This window comes from Elephantulus edwardii, unplaced genomic scaffold (assembly GCF_000299155.1).
Source record: "Elephantulus edwardii isolate Elephantulus edwardi_28Jun2011 unplaced genomic scaffold, EleEdw1.0 scaffold00116, whole genome shotgun sequence".
NCBI classification, from domain to species: Eukaryota; Metazoa; Chordata; class Mammalia; order Macroscelidea; family Macroscelididae; genus Elephantulus; species Elephantulus edwardii.
In genome coordinates, this window is record NW_006399866.1 from 2,503,678 (window position 1) to 2,516,684 (window position 13,007).

General features: G+C 49.4%; 1 pseudogene; it reads left to right on the forward strand.

Moving 5' to 3' along the window:
- LOC102872453 overlaps positions 1-13,007 on the forward strand; it is a 47,172-nt pseudogene that overhangs the window by 26,709 nt on the left and 7,456 nt on the right.

A 13,007-nucleotide genomic window follows, 5' to 3' on the forward strand; every position in this document is an offset into this window, starting at 1 on the left:
GTTTTGTTGGGTTTTTTTTAACCAAGGAGCAGGGCAGATCTTGGTGGTGGGGTACATGGAGTTTATATCTATTCTTAGTGAGAAGGCAGGGGAGTCTCTTTTCTGTGGCTTCATCATGAGAGGAAATAGAGAATGAAATGTTGATCTATTTTTATTTCAAATTTGGGAAAGAAAAAAAGGTTCGTTTTTTTATAAATAAATAACTAAAATTTCTTTCTGGACACAGCCCTTCCTTCTCTAGATCTAAGGCCAGATCACAATATTCCCCACTAAGCTTTGGGGATCACGCTTCCAGTCCTGGAGAAGGACCAGCCTCCTCGCCCCTACTATAGACGATGCCTGTGTTGTGAGATTCCCCCAGCTTCTACACCCACCGGGTTAGCAGTGTCTTGAGGGGCCACCTGACCTAGGGAAGAGAAAGGTGAGCTGCTCGCTCTCAAAACTGAATCCATCCCATCCTGCCATCAGCTCTCAGCTCTGAGAACAAGGGTTGTGTCAGACCCACTTCTGAAAGTTCACCACACTGAGCACAGCAATTGCACCACTGTGCTTCATGGTGTCAGGAAAAGGGTATTAGCCACCACAACAAAATAAAGGTAAATAATCCAATCAAAAAATGGGCACAAGATATGAACAGACACTTCACCAATGAAGACATTCAGATGGCCAAAAAGCATATGAATAAATGTTCAAAATCCCTAGCTCTGAGAGAGATGCAAATCAAAACAACTATGAGATATCATCTCACCCCAGACAGAATAGCAAAATTTAACAGAACAGCAAGCAACAAATGCTGGCGAGGTTGTGGAGAAACTGGAACCCTTATTCACTGTTGGTGAGAGTGTAAAATGGTGTAACCACTTGTGGAAGGCGGTATGGTGCTTTCTCAAAAAGTTGCAAACAGAAATACTATTTGACCCAGAAATTCCACTACTGGGAATATACCCCAAAGAGACCATAACTGACATCCAAGAAGATATATGCACACTCATGTTTATTGCTGCTTTGTTCACAATACCAAGGAGCTAGAAACAACCTAAGTGCCCATCAACAAACGAATGGATAGAGAAGCTGTGGTATATTCACACAATGGAATACTATGCTGCATTGAAAAACAAGGAAGGAACTCGTGCAATATTATTCAAAATGGGTGAACCTGAAGGACATTATGCTGAGTGAAGTATCTCAGTCACAAAAGGACAAATACTGCATGGATGCCACTGTTGTAAAAGAGGACTGACCTTGGGGTTGGGGGAGACTGAGAAAGATGGGTTCAATAACGTATACTGCATTGAAACAGAGGAGGGAGAAAACTGTTTAAAAGGGATATGTGATTAGGTATTTTTATCATGACAGGAGTCCAGAGCAAAGGCTGCATAGTGGAGTGAACCTGGGGGGAGGGATTGTAAAACAATGAAAGAATTTTTCTTTTACTTTTCCAAGAGGGTAGTGTACTAGGGCGGAGGGCTGGGAGGGGAGAAAACTGCAACAATGAATGAATGGAAACCCAAAGTCTCTGTAAATGTTCATTGAAATTAATAATAAATTTTAAAAAAGGGGTGCTAGCTCTGAGGCTCCAAGCTGTGCCTCTCCACCTGCTGTGTGACCTTGGGCAAAACTCATAACCTCTCTGGGCCTCCGTTTTCTCAGCTGTAATCATAATGGCAGATGTCCTCGGGAGTACTTAACATGCTCATGCTTCACACTCTCCATCTCTCACCAAATCTTTAATAAACTGACACATGAGAGAAGATACCGGCTGAGGTCCCACAGCTCGCCAGGGGCTTGGCTATGACTCAAATCCCTGCTTCTGGCTACCCTTGCTCTTGACCAGCTAAAAAAAGCTCCCCTCATTACGGATGACTAGGAACCAACTCAGAGCTGACCCTCCAGTAGATTTTCTGAGGCTGTAAACTGCACGGGAGGAAAGTGCCCATCTTTCTCCCACAGAGTAGCTGGTGGATTTGAACTGCCTGCCTTTAGATCAGCAACACAATATTGACTAGACTGCCAGAACCTCCCTGCTCTTGATCATTGTTGTTATTGTGCTCTTTGTGTTGTTGTTGTTTTTGTGTGCCATCAAATCGGATCCGACTGGCACAGGAGGAGATTGTCCCTCCTTCTCCAGAAGAGTATCTGATGGATTCAAACCATGCACTTTCAGGATTCGAACACAGCTTCTTGCCACTAGGCCATCAGAGCTCCCGCTGTTGTTGTGCTCTTGACCATACTAGCCCTCAAGTAAAGAACTGGGATGTTCTATACACGGGGCGCTATCCCCTTGCAAAGAGACGCTCATATTACTGGTTATTACTTGCAAATAGGGAGTTCTGGTGGCTAAGTGGTAAGGAATTGCACTGCCAACCTAAAGATATGCGGTTTGAATCCATCAGCTGTTTTATGAAAGAGAGGCAATCTCCTCCCATGTGACTTACTGCCTCTGAAAACCTGGCAGGTGCAGGCTGAGATACAAGTTGGTTCCGACTTGTACATCACACAACCAGCAACAGCAAAAGTACAAAGGAGTGAACGAGTAAGTAGGAAGAGAGGTAGAGAAGGAGGCTCCTAGGTCCCATTGTGAGTGGGAAGTGGCTCAGGAGAGCAGGGGTGGGGTGCCATCCACCCCCAAGGGCCCTGCACTCACCTGAGCTGAGGACAGACAAACCCTGGGCCCACCTCGACCTAGCAGCCTGCTGGCTGGACCAGCCGCCCCAGGCACCATCTTGAGAGCATTAGGGGCTGTTGTTAACAGATGTTTTCTGTTACGTGTTATTTGTTAGTCTAATGAAAGGAGGTGCACTTGCTTTCAAGACCTCTTCGTTCTGCAGGGGTTTTATATGGGAGGCCAGCTCAGAGCTCAGGCCTGGAGAAGAGGCCAGGAGGCCCCTGCCAGGCGCACCCGGCAGCTCCTGCTTTGATTTCGAAGTTTGCATCCATCCACGTGGTAATTCCAGCTCTGGTTAAATGTCATTTTTAATAACGTCGTCTCTGGCATGTAAACGTCGGCGCCCATGGTAAGGGAGGCCAGAGGGGGAGGCTTGTAGGTTGGGTGTGACAAGGGAGGCTTGGGGGTGAGTGATCAAAATTTGGAGGGAGGAGGCTACCCTGGGAGTGGAGCCCCAACCTGGGACTAGCCTGTGAGGGGGTCCAAGGGGAGAGTCCACTGGGGTGGAGCCTAGGAATGTGCATTTTAGCCAGCCTCTTGGATGACTGTAAAGCCAGGCATCCTGGAACCACACTTGGAGAAACACAGAGGAGTAGCAGAGACGAGCAGAGTGGTACATTGTTGAGGCGGGGAGGCTTTTCCAATGACAAGAATGACAGAGGCCCCCAGCTCAGTGCTGGATGAGTGAGGCTTCTGCAGCTGCCTTCCTTCCTCTGCCAACCTGGAGGGATTGTGAGAGACAGAAACTTCCCTTATGGAAAGCTGTGCTCTTTTATTCCAACCCGCTGGCTGCTTTGGGGCTGTACACAGTAAACAGCTCAATGGATGTTGCTGGTTGGTTGGTGGTATAACTGTCCTCTCCTTCACCTGGCAGTGAGGTGAAGGGGGCTTCCTGCACCAAATCAGGTCTCTGGGGACACCAGGGATCTTGGTAGCTCCCCCTCCGTCCTGTACATTACTCTGCATCTCGCCACAGTCCAGCAGGGAGGGGATAGCGTTCAGGGCCCTCCCTGGAAGGTGACTTGGAGAGCATATACTTTGGTGACATTCACCCTTACATGCCCATGAAAATGCAGATGCCCAGGCCCAGACCACAGAGAGCTTATTGCTCTCAGAGGAGCCTTAAAACTCAAAAAAACAATTCTCTGACTTGGAACTGACTCATAGCTGACCCCCCCAGCAGGTTTTCAGAGGCTGTAAACTGCTTAAGAAGAGATTGTTCATTTTTCTTCCGAGGATCAGCCAGTGGATTTGAACTGCCTGTCTTTGGGTTAGCAACTCCTTATGCACTAGGCCTCTAGAGTTCCCTGAAGCATGTTAACATGTAAGCAGGTTACATGTATGTTAAACGCCTCTAATGCAGTGATTCCTGGACAACTACATGAGCCAGGCTTTTTGTTTTGTTTTTTAAAAGTTTATTCTAATTTATTTACAAAGTTGGAATACATTGTTTTTCACAAAACAGGCTTTTTGTTTTATAAACATGGATACTGAGGCTCAGAGGGCCTAGTGGGTAGGGAACTGCACTGCCAATCCAAAGGTGGAGGTTTAAACCCACTAGTTGGCCCAAGAAAGATAGGTAATCTCCTCCCATGCAATCTACCATTTCTGAAACCCCCAAAGAGTCAGCTGTGAGTCAATTCCGACATGATAGCCATGAGTTGAGTCTTTGAGATTCTGCCTAGGCTCAGATAAAGTGTGTCCTGATTTGAGGGTAAGGTGAGAACCTCAAATTCCTACCTTCCTTTCCAGGATTGTGCAGGCAGCAATGCCACTGGAGGTGACATGCCCTTAACCTCTAGCAATGAGACACTTGCTCAGCTCTAAGTAGAGTCTGTCAGTGGAAGCTTCCACTTCCTGCCATCCCTGTCTCCCCACCTTCTCACTGTCTCATAATGGGAAATTTTCTGAAGCGTACACTTTCCCAGCAGCCCTCTGCCCACCCCAACCTCTTGGGCTTCTGGGTCCCAGTTTCTTGATGTCTCCATTACATATCGCCCACCCCAATTCTAACTGCTCCCCAAACTTCAAGTTCCCAGTTGTCCAACCTCACAGACACACAGAAGCAATCACAAAGAGGGACCAAAAAGAATTCCTTCTAGAGCCTGTTCCACTTGCAGGAGACAATAAAAGACTCCATCCCCCTTGATGGGTACCCCAGGTGGCCCCCATCCTCTCAGAGCTGGGCTGGACCCACGGCTTCCGAGGTGGAAGGGACACCAAAAGGGGCAGTGGACTCAGCCTGGGGCAGCCAGGATCTCCGGAGAATCAGTGCTTTTTCAGTCTTTAATGACCTCTTTCCCCAGGACAGATTGAGCGTTGGTGGCTTCTGGGTTCTGGCCAGAGCTGGCCCTGCTCTGCTTCAGCAAACCCACATGTTGAGGACGACAAGGCCTTTTCCTGGCAGTGCTGGCTGGCTGAGCACCCTTCTGGCTGGAGGCAAACGACAACAGCCCTACTAGCTAGCTGCTTATGACAACAGAGTGGCTTTTCTTCTTTCTCTCAAGCTCTCTAATCCCCTACATCCTCCTTTAAGCTCATCTTTATGGGAGCCCAGAGGGAGAACTTCCCCACTTCCACCTTACTGAACAGGAAGGACCCATCACTCTTTCCTAATCACCACCTCAAAGGAGGCACTTCACCCTTAGCTCACATCCATGCAGATATGTCCACTATCCAGCTATCCACAGTCACCTGCTTATATAGTGAGCCACTTGCTTAAGCCTGGCCTTGGCTATTCGTGCTAGGCGTTTTCTTCCTGACTAGAGGCTGTGACTCCAGGGAGTTCCAGTGGCCTTGTGGTAAAAAGCTGTGCTGTAATCCCGAAGGGACACAGTTTGAATCAATGAGTTACTCCACAGAAGAAAGATGGGCAATCTCTTAACATGAGATTCACTCCCTCTGAAGACCTGCTGGAGGCTCAGCTATGAGTTTGTTTCCAACTGGATGGCACACAAACAACAATGACAGAGTCAGAGAGAGAGACCGAGAAAGAGAGAGAATGTGTGTGTGAGTGTTGAGTGTGAGATAGAATGTATGTGTGTGTGTGTGTGTGAGAAAGAGAGAGACAGAGAGAGATATGAGTTATGTGTCTGTGAAACTCTCAACTATGTTTTCACTGACCTACTGTGAATGAGAAAAAGAAAATTAGAGATGTTTTTGTTAAGCTACAAAGCTAAACAGTTTTGAAGGCTGTCTTTAAACGGAAGGGGCTAAAGGGTTCTTTCTTGAATGTAAGGATGATGGCAGTAAAATGATTTGTTGTGAGTGATGATGGGCCTTCACAATTTTTTTTTCCAACTGGCCACATTAAATCATTTCTCTACTTTTTTTTTTCATGTTGTGTACCGTTGAATCAGATCCAACTGGTACAGAAGGACATTACCCCTCCTCCAACGGAGCATCTGGTGGATTCAAAGCGGACGCCTTTAGGACTGCAGCACAGCTTCTTGCCACTAGGTTACCAGCGCTCCCTTAAGTCATTTTTCTAAGTTCCTGGAAATGCCACCGTAACTTAAAACCTGAAAGCGTGAGCCTTCGGTATAGGCAGTAGGAGCTCAAGGCCTGAAACCCAGTTGTTGTGTTGTTGTGTGCTGCTGAGTCAGAACTGACTTCTAGCTGACCCTCCAGCAGATTTTCAGAGGCCATAAATTGTACAGGAGGTTATGGCCCTTCTTTCTCTCAAGGAGCAGCTAGTGGATTAGAACCAGGTGCCTTTGCGTTTGCAGCACAACTCCTTACCACCAGGCCATCAGAGCTCCCTTGACATTTAGTTAGGGCTCAGAAAATGACCGTGGAATGAATGAGTGAATGTCTCCAGGAGGCAAAGGAGACTGTCTTGCTCCAAAGGAATCATCAACAGCTCCATCATGTCCAGGCAGAGGGTGAGCAAGGCCATTCCCACCCTCACCAGGAAGCACGAGTGAGGACCCATCACCCCCACTCCGTCAACTCGTCTCAGAGCTGGTCCTCCATGAGCCTCCCTAGATTGACCCATGACGCAGGCCAGGCTGCTGAGGATATTGAGGAAGCCCTCTCCTGACGGTCCTGTATTCCCTGAATGCAGCCCAAACCTGCCTGGGGTGGACCTCAGTCAGACTATGCCCAGCATGCCCAAGGCTTCAGGGCTGGCTTTGGAAATAGGTGAGGAACAGGCTTTAGGACAGGAGAGGCCTGCGCTGGGAAACTGACTCCTATAGAAACTTCCATGAGCCTCAGTTTCTCTTTCCGAGAAATGGGGATAATAAACGGATTCCGTGCACGTAGTTGATGGGACGATTACCCAGGAAGCCCAAACCATCTACATCAGGCTTGCTGAGTATGACTGGTCACTGTTGCCACATCTCACCCTCCAACTCCACGCCCACAGTCTCCACCACCAGGATCCCTTTCACAGGAAGAGTCAGCCTCCCCTTACATCACTTCAAGGTCTATCTCTGCTCTGGTCAGCCTCTGTCCCTTCAGGTCCCAGTCCTCTCTTGACCCATCGGACTTCACATCCCTGCTAGGGACAAACTATGGAAAACACTTCATTCCTGTCTCTATCCACCTAGAAATCCTTAACATGTACACAGTGTCCATCCTAATAGCCTGCCAGCCCTCAGTGCCCATTTCTTCTCCTCTTTGGTCTCCCAGCAACCAGGCTAGGCTTCTCCTGGCCTGTTCCTTCAGCCCAAATGCAAACACGGAGCATGCAGAGCCAGGCCTGCACTTGGGATCTGGAGACCAGTCCTACTCCTGCTGCCCTCGGCGAGAGACCCTAGTGAGGCACTTTCTCTCTGGACAGTCCCTAGCTTTGCCTCATTCACAGGACTCCTGAGCATGACCATGAGCTATAAGAGAGACTCTTTACTGAGCACCTACTATGTGCCACGCACTGTGCCTGGAACCTCATCTCCACCCAGGACTCACCACTCTTACAGGACCAGCACCACTCATTCCCATTTCACAGATGGCAGCACTGAGCCTCAGGGCACTTTCTAGGCTTAAGGCAGTATCTGTCACTATTACTTCACCGTTACTTTTCCAGGGTGTTCTGGAAAGGGACAGTGACAGCCCCAATCTTGTTGAGCTTTGGCCCACAGGTCCCGTGCCAGGCCCCCGAGCTTTCCCAGATGTTCTATCAGACACAGAAGCAAGGCCACCCCAGAGCCATGAATGATGAGCCACACAGAAGATGCCTCCTTGGTGACAAGGAGTCTGAGACACTGGACACCCATGGCTCAGTCCTTACCCAGGAGACCCAGCAGTTCTCAAGTTAAACCTCTCTGCTTCCATCCTGATTCCTCACCTCTCTGCTCTCCCTGCCCCAAGCATCTGCCAAGAGTCACCCTCAACTGTCACAGAGTCCAGGTTCCAATACCCAGGCCACTCCAGTTCCCTGGGAAACAGGGCCCACCACAGGCATTTTGCAGGACTAGGTCAAATCATGAAGCAGTCAGGAGGTGTCTCAGAAACTGTAGGAGTCTCACTGTGCAGGTGGGGAAGGGAGTGACCATGAAAGGGGACACATGGCAGTCGGGACATAAACCTGGTGTCCTGACTCCCAGTCCAGTGCTCTTTCACCAGGAAAGGAATAAATGAGAAAGAAGTAAGAAAGTGAAGGAGTGCCTAGGTCTAAAGAAATCATTCTGTCTCCCCACCAGCCCTGCCAGAGTTGGCTTCCTCCCACCTCACCTCATCAACACACAGGCTGCCTTTGCTCCCTTTCGGAATTAGTATAGGGGAAGTGGGTGAAAAATTAAAGGCAGCTCTGATCATTTCTTAAATGTGGTGGTCCCTCAGGCCTTCACTCCGGGCTCACTGGCCCTGGGCTCGCTCCTACCACAAGATCAGAGGGGCAGGAGGGGCAGGTCTCACTCCTCAAGTTAGACTCACACTCCCCAAACTAGACTCAAACTCCCTTCCCCTCACCTCCGTCAGAGAGCAGCAGCTTCGAAGGCCAGAGCCCAAGCCCCCAGCCCCAGAACTCCACTTGGCCCAACTTAGCCCATGCCCTAGACTCTAAACTCCACCATCCCAAATCACTGGAAAGTGGATTCCCCATCCTTCCTGTCATCCTGCCTGCAAAGAATGCCTAAGCTTCCCCGAAACAGGTACCAGCCCTGAACTGTGGCCAAGGGCGTCCCTCTGCCTGGCTCAGGGGCTTTGTTTATTTTCCCAGCGTGTCCACGGTCCCTGTTTCCGCCCTGCCCACAGGAGGGAATGCTTTAAAGAAAATCTCAGTTATTAATGTGGCTTCTTTTGTTGTAAGTCATCGCAAAGGCAGCGAACGAGGGTTTATTTTCCTAACGTGCTTGGCATAGCTCAGGGGCCCCAGCTCAGACCTCAGAGTTTGATTTGGGAGGAACCCGAGACCCTGGCTTGTTCTGAGTCCCGGGCGAAGCCACAGCTTCCCCAAATGGTTCTGGGGGAGCCTGGTCTGGAAAACTCATTGGCAGGAATGGACGATGTCCACCAAGAGGCTTTTCAAAAACAAAAATTTGTTTTTAAAAAACTTTTCCCCTTAAATTTTAAGCCCGCTAATCTTTCAGGTTGGAAGTGCATCATCGTTTGTTTTTTTTTTAAATGTGATCTGTTTCCTGTGAATTGTTATTGCTCTAATAGAAGGCAAGCCGTCTCTCTTTGGTGTCTGTTTCTCTTGCTGGATTCCTAAAACAGCCTCAGAAGCCGCATGATGACCCACTTCCAGGCAGGCCCAAGTCCTTGGAAGGAGCCACGGAGGAGGCCCAAGACTGGAGAGCGTGCGCTGAGGCTCACGCTGCTGGTCCTGCACCTAGAGCCTGGCTTATTTGCTTTGGAAAGGTGATGTGGGCTCACCCAGGTGAGAGAAAGAGAGGCCCTTTCTCCTCAACTTTAAAAGCATCGACTTGACGGTATACACATGTCTGTCCTGCATGCTTCTACCTTCGACCTTTCAGGCCAGGCCCAGAGAATAGGATTCTCACCTATTCTCTAAGCTGCCCAAAGCACTCATTCCCTCTCCAGCAAATGCTGCATGGCGGCAGGCTCCCCAGTTGGCATGGGGGGGGCCCTTGATTCTACATACAACTTTCAGATTTTATAGACCAGAGATTTTTCTCCCCCTAATTTGATGAATGGACATAGGATTACCATCTTTTCATTTGATCAAGTAAGGACATTAAAATAAAATGGTCTCCAGCAAGTATCACTATTATTTCATAAAAGAAGGTGGGAAGTGGTCAATACCAAGGTGGGGTTTTTTTTATATTTTATTTTATTTTTTTAATACCAAGATTTTTAGAATGGAGTTTCTGATTTGCAGTGGACATGACCATAAAATAATTCCCAACAGGTTTTTTTCTTGCTACCTTGCTAGCATTCAACCTACTGGGCACATTTTATGCCCAAGTTTGTTCCCATTGTCTGAATGCTAAGTAGAAATAAAATTTCTCTCTGTAACAAAAAAATAAATAAGGGGGAAAGTTTTACTTTAAAAAAAAAAGCGCCACAAACAAATAGGAAAGATGTAGTGTTAAATACAGGAGATCCTTCCTATGAGACTTTTTAGTTTCATGACAAGGTCTCCAAATTGTCCACGTTTTCCTCCATTTGCTGAGGTACAGAGGAAAGTGAGGGAGCTCTGGCGGCTTCGTCCATAGGGAGCAGCACTGGTCACCCAAAGGCTGCGCCTCTCTGGTGCCTGAAATCCACCAGTGGCTCCAAGATAAAAAGATGGACAATCTCCTGCCCTGTGATTTGCAGTCTCTGAAAATCCATGGACGCATAAGCTCTGAGTCAGTTCCCACTCGATGGGCAATGCACTGAACCCTGCGGCTGCCCAGTCTTCCTGAGAGCAAAGGCCTGAGTGCATCCATGACTCTGACCCCACGATCATGGAAGAAACCGCCTGTCCTGGGTGTACAGGGATTGACTGCCTGCTGTCCTGGCCCATTGCATTGGACCCCATACTCAGTATGTCCCTTTTCCCAAGACATAGCAACACTTGGATATCCCCAATATGTGTGTTAAAAAAAAGGCCTAAGGGCCTTGCAAGCTGTCAGAAAGGTGACCCAGCCCCAGGCACTCCTGTCCCGGCTATCCTGGATTTTCAGGGAGGTTTTCCCTTCAGAGAACGTCTGCACTGTGCCAGAGCCTTCCACTGTCTGGTCCCCTTCTCGGGGCCAGGGCAGAGGTGGACATCCTACCCCCTGGCCAGGACAGGGGTGCAAGGGGATTACAAAGCACCTTGATCTCCCGCCTTTCTCCCCATCTCCTCAGCTCCACTCCTCTTTACTCTTTGCTTTCCTTCCATCCTTCCTCTCTCCTTTTTCTCTCTCTTCCTTCTTTCTATTGACCGTTAAATGTTTCCTCCTTTTCTCTCTGCCCTTTCAGGGTCCCCAGGCATCCTGGTAAAATAAGAAACCTCTGCCTATAGGTAGGGGGCTCAGCACGAGTTGGAATTGCGTCCATGGCAATGAGCTTGATTTGGTTGCCTATGCTTAGCAGGCACACGGGGTGGGGAGGGCAGAAGGGCGCTGACAGGGAGCTGCCCCTCCCAAGAGACCTGAGCTCCTCAACTGACCTGTGACTAGTGGGGTTTCCCTCACCCCTACTTCATCCATGATCACACTTTTCAAGTTATGCATCTGAAAGCTGGACAATGACTACAGATGAGAGAAGAACTGATGATTTTTAATTCTTGTATTGGAGAAGAATACCGAATATCCCACAGACTTCCTGAACGACAAACAAAACTGTCTTGGAGAAAGTGTAACCAGGATGCTTCAGAGAGGCAAACATTTTGAAACTTCATTTTACATGCTTTGGATATGTCGTTAGGGGGAGGCCAGTCCTTGGGAAAAGACAAGCTCCAAAAGGTGGAAGGTCAGAGAAAGGGAGGAAGACCCTTAACCAGATGGACTGACACAGTGACTCTAACAATGGGATCGTGCATATTAGAAATCATGAGAATGGCGCAGGATAGAAAAGTTCCTATCTGTTGTTCATAGGGTCTCTACAAGGTGTAGTTGACTAGATGGCACCTAACAACAATACCATAAAAGATCTAAACCCCGATTTCCAGAGGTGGATCTGCCCACTCTCAGCTCACTCCAGAGGGTGAAGAGAGCTGGTAGTCCCCAGGGCTGGCGGGCAGTGGATGCTGCTTAGCTGACTATGGTGGTTCCTTGTGAAGAATCCAGGGCCTTTACTACTGCCCTGGACACACCTTCAGAGTCCCACCAGATGCAGAGCAGGCTGGCAGGCACTCCTGAGGGCTCACAGTGAAATGCAGGCATGTGTCACACGTGCCACCATGAATGCCCACATTCCAGGGCATCACTTCAGACTAGGTTACAATCACGCGAGCTTTCTCTCACCTCTCATCTGAGAAATTAGGGACATGCACCCAGCTGGGTGGGAGAAGACTACTGGGAGCAGGTGGGTGATTATTAAAGGTCCCAGCCTACTCCTGGAGACAAGGGGCTTAGAGCAGTATTCTTAGATGCGATCTTTGGCTGGGGTGGAGTGAACACCTTTTCAGGGTCTGAATCGCTGGACCCTGCAGTCCCTCCCCGGTCTCCTCCCTTCATACAATTATCCAGGGCTAGCGAGGGCTTTAGGGTTTTCATCTTCTCTTACCTCCCCTTCCCCCACCCCTCTTCTTAACCACAGCTCAAGATTTTGTGTGACTTTTTTTAAAAGCCACTTGGGTGGGTTGTTTGTTTTCAAAGTCCCTACTTAATGACCTTTAACCTCGGAGGGGGAGAAGATGCCTGGTTGACTCAGGCCAGTGCCTTTGGGGCTGAGCCACTGAGCTCAAGAAGCTGTTGTGTGCAACAAGTTTGTGGGAAAGGGGGCAGGCGTTCCCACTGTCACCAAAGAATGCATGGAAAGAAGCCCTTGTAGGAGCTGGAGGGAGCACGGACTTTGAACCTTGGTTGCGTGACACGTGTCAGGACGTCCGGCCTCTCTGAAGCTTTAGCTTCCCCATCTGTCAGTCGTTACATTCACTGTCTAGATTCTTTGGAAGTTAGGTGAGGGCTGGGCATGCAAGGCAGCCCTCGCCTTCAGGGGAAGCTAGTTACATCCGCGGACACTCTCCAAAAGGGCCCCAGCCTTACAGCTGCCTCCTCATCACATTCGGTGCGTGGCCGCGGGACCGGCCACTTGGTACTGAGCGCCCTGCATGGCCCCACAGGCACCCGCGGAGGTCGTGCGCTGCTTCGGCTCCGACGCCTCCCTACCAGGGCAGCATCCAAGCCGCGCACTCCACCCGTGCCCTGGGGGCCCGCAGATCGTGCGCCCACGTCTCCTCCCGGCCTCGCGGGCGCCTCTTCCGTCCCCCGCCGCCCCACGTTTCCGTTCCCACGACCTCCGG